The 3792-nt window shown below is 40.9% G+C and overlaps 1 pseudogene; it reads left to right on the forward strand.

The window, feature by feature from the left end:
* The first annotated feature begins 531 nt into the window (after positions 1–531).
* Positions 532–1321, forward strand: LOC118708442 (annotated as a pseudogene).
* Positions 1322–3792: the final 2471 nt, after the last annotated feature.

The raw sequence follows: 3792 nt of genomic DNA on the forward strand, positions 1-3792 counted from the left end.
TGGACTTGAGTCTTAGTCTCTCACCTTTCTCCCTGAACAACATGATCTTCAGCAACTGCTCCAGGTTATCCACAAACAACTGGATCCTGGGCTCCATCTAGTTACCCAGCCATGGGACCAGCCAGCCAGCAGCATGGCCATCATCTATGCAGATGCTAGCATTCGGATTCCTGTGTTCCACTTTACTAGAATATGGAGTGGCCTGGCTTCAGAGATGGCTGGGGGTCCGGCAGGCATAGAGTGGATCCAAAATGAAGAGATTATGCAATGCCTGAATGCCTATCTGGCCTTCTACCTAAGATGGTAAGAAGCCTTGGAGGCTGATAATTGGAGGCTAGACAACACAATCTGGGAACACCTGGTGAAGAAGGGACCTCAGGTCAGAGATTAGGGACATTACTTCAAGACCATAAAGGACCTGAGGGCTCAGATCTTTGAAAGTTTGTGAGCTATGCCCACGTGATTCTACAGATTGACAATGCTCATTTTGCTGCTGATGACTTCAAAGTCTAATATGAGAAGGAGTAGGCCATGAGTTGGTCTGTGGAGGGTGACATCAATGGGCTCTGAAAGGTCACTGATGACACCAATGTCACTTGGCTGCCACTGGCGACAGAGATCGAGGCTCTTAAGGAGAGGCTGCTCTTCATGAAGACCTATGAGGAGGAAGTAAATGGTCTACAAAACCAGATTGCCAACTCTGGGTTGATTGTAGAGTTGGATGCTCCCAAATCTTTGGACTTCAGCAAGATCATGGTGGACATATGGGCCCAGTAGAAGAACTGAGAGGAGAGAGACAAATACAGGTCCCAGTGGATTGAGGAAAACACCACAGTGGTCACCTTGCAGATTGCTGAGATAGGAGCTGCTCACGAAACTGAGATGGATGGTCTCGTCCTTGGAGATTAATCTGGACTCCATGAGAAATCTGAAGGCCAATTTTGAGAACATATTGATGGAGGTGGAGATATGCTATGTCACATACATGAAACAACTCAATGGGACCCTATTGTACTTGGCATCAGAGATGGCCCAGACCTGGGCAGAGTGACAGCACCAGGCCTAGGAGGAAAGGCCCTGCTGAACATCAAGGTCAAATTGGAGGTTGAGATTTCTACCTATTGCAACCTTCTAGAAGAAGGGGTTGACCTCTATCTTAGTGATGCCCTGGACAGCAGAAATTCCCTTCAATCTATCCAGAAGACCACCACCTGCAGAATTGTGGACAGCAAAGTGGTATCTGAGGTCAATGACACCAAAGTTCTGAGGCATTAAGGCATCAGTAGTGGGGCATCCCTTGGTAAGCAGGTGACCAATAATAAGTTCAGAGATCACTGGAAAACAAACAAATAATTTTCTGTCCATTAAAGAAGTTTTGTAGCTGCTGGGGGAAAACCTATCCAGGCTGTGAAGAACTTATCAAAGGAAAGTGAAGTTTCAGGGATTTGAAATTCAAACAAACTGAATGTGCTAAAAATTAGATGCAAACAACTGCACAAGTTCAGAATAAAAATTAGATTAAGGATCAAATAGAGAAATGAACATTTGTGGGGAGAATCAACAATCAATAGAGGGCTTAATAGAAAGTTCAAGCATATAACATGGGGGAGTAGTGGGAATAGGGAGGATGGGACAAGGAGGACAGAGCCAAAGGGCCAGCCATAAAAATACTTCTGTTACCAAGATAACTTGTTCAACATGTTCTCCTGTTTCCTCTAAGGTATGTGACTGTTGACTGAAGTGGGCATGATGAAAGGTGGAGCAAGAGGAAGTTCTACAGAAAAGAGTGTAAAAACAGAGACGTATGCAGCCCTCTACTTCTGAAGAGGAAATCTTTGCATTTTCTATTTTTGGACTGATAAATAAACTCTTTCCGGGCAAAGATCACTTATTCTATTTTTGTCCTTCTAGTCTATAGCATAGGATATCATTCTCATACCCTCTTCCTCCCACCCTTGTTTTATTACTGAGTCATAATTTGGATATAGTAAAATTCACAGATTTGAAGACTAAGCTTGAGAAATTGCTATATATGTATATACCTGTGTAAACACCAGGTATATACATGGTGATATATATCAAGATGAAAACCTTTTCTATTACTCCAGTAAGTTTGTTTGAACTCCATTCCTAGTCAATGCCTATTTGTCTTTCCTTACTCATGTAAATGGAATCAGAGAACATGCAGTCTTGAATGTCTGGTTTATCCTGCTTGTCATTATGCCTAAAGATTCATCCTTATTATTGGAGATATCAGTAGTTCATTCTTTTACATTGCTGAGTAGTATTCCATTGTAGGACTGTACCATAATTTGTTTATTCATTCACCTGCTTAGGCATTTGGGTTGTTCCCAAGTGTGGGGTATATGGATAAATCTACTATGAACTGTCTTTTTTGTTGTTGACATATACTCTCATGTCTTTTGATGTCCTCTTTTTTGAAATATTTTTCTTCTCTTGTCACCCAGATGTGACTATTTCACTGACTTAACTTTCTTCTAGTCCTTTGCCGTTTTTCCTTATTTCCTCAACTTCTAAATGTTGGGCTCTCTCACCCAACCAGTTCAGACCTTTGCCTTCTTCTCCATCTAGATCCACATTCTGTGTTATCTTCTTTAATCTTGTGGCTTTAAATACCACCTCATAATGCCCACATTTACATTGTTAGGCCAGATCTCTCACTTAAACTCCAAATTGATGTGTTTAAATGTCTTTCAACATCCATACTTGGATATTTAACAGGTATCTCAAACTTTATAAGACAGACATTGAGCTTCTAATCTAACCCTCACAATCTGATCTACATCTGGCTTTCCCTATCTCAGTGTGGCAACTCCATCCTCCTAGAAGCTAAAGTTAAAAAACTTGAAACAATAATCAACACTTCTCTTTTTTTCTAATCTCCAATTTAATTCACCAGCAAATCCTGTGGAAGCTTCCTTCAAATTATACCTTGAATAATCATTTCATCTATCATCCCAAGACTGATATCCTGCTTCAACCTTTGTCCCCTCTTACAATCTTTCCTTCACAAAGAAGCCAGAATAATCACCTTTAGAAGCAGAAGCCAAATCAGGTCATTTATCTGCTCAGAATCCTTCAGTGATATCTCATCTTACTCAGAGTCAAAGTCAAGTACTTTACTATGGCTTATAAGGCCCTGAGTGAATTTTTACCTGTATCCTCTTTGCCTTCTCTTCCTAGTCTTTCCCCCTTGCCCACACTGCTCTAGAATGCCCTTGCTGCTTGCTCTCTCTATAATGGTAACCCCATATACCTGCACAGCTTACTGCTTTCCCATCTTCAGGTGTCTATCAGAGAGCATTATGAAGAATTCTTCTGAGCACCTTTTTAAAAATTTAAAAAAATATATATTTTATTGACTTTTTACAGAGAAGAAAGGAGAGGGATAGAGAGTTAGAAACATAGATGAGAGAGATACATTGATTCAGCTGCCTCTTGCACACTCCCTATTGGGGATGTTCCCACAACCAAGGTACATGCCCTTGAGTCCATAGGCCGACGCTCTATCCACTGAGCCAAACCAGTTAGGGCTGAGCACCTTCTTTAATCCACTAACTCATCCTCACTTCATGCCATGGGAAAGGATGTACCATATGTTGATGTCTCTTACAGAGGCTTCCTTAACAAATACACTTTCTCTGTAAAAATAAGCATTTTAAAGAAACAAACATTTCTCTCAAATTAGATAATAATGTCAAGGAGATTACATTTATGCTTATTCTTCATTGTGCTCAGCCCAGGGATGTTAATGTTTCATAAGTAGGGTTT

This window comes from Pipistrellus kuhlii, unplaced genomic scaffold (assembly GCF_014108245.1).
Source record: "Pipistrellus kuhlii isolate mPipKuh1 unplaced genomic scaffold, mPipKuh1.p scaffold_m20_p_6, whole genome shotgun sequence".
Classification (NCBI taxonomy): domain Eukaryota; kingdom Metazoa; phylum Chordata; class Mammalia; order Chiroptera; family Vespertilionidae; genus Pipistrellus; species Pipistrellus kuhlii.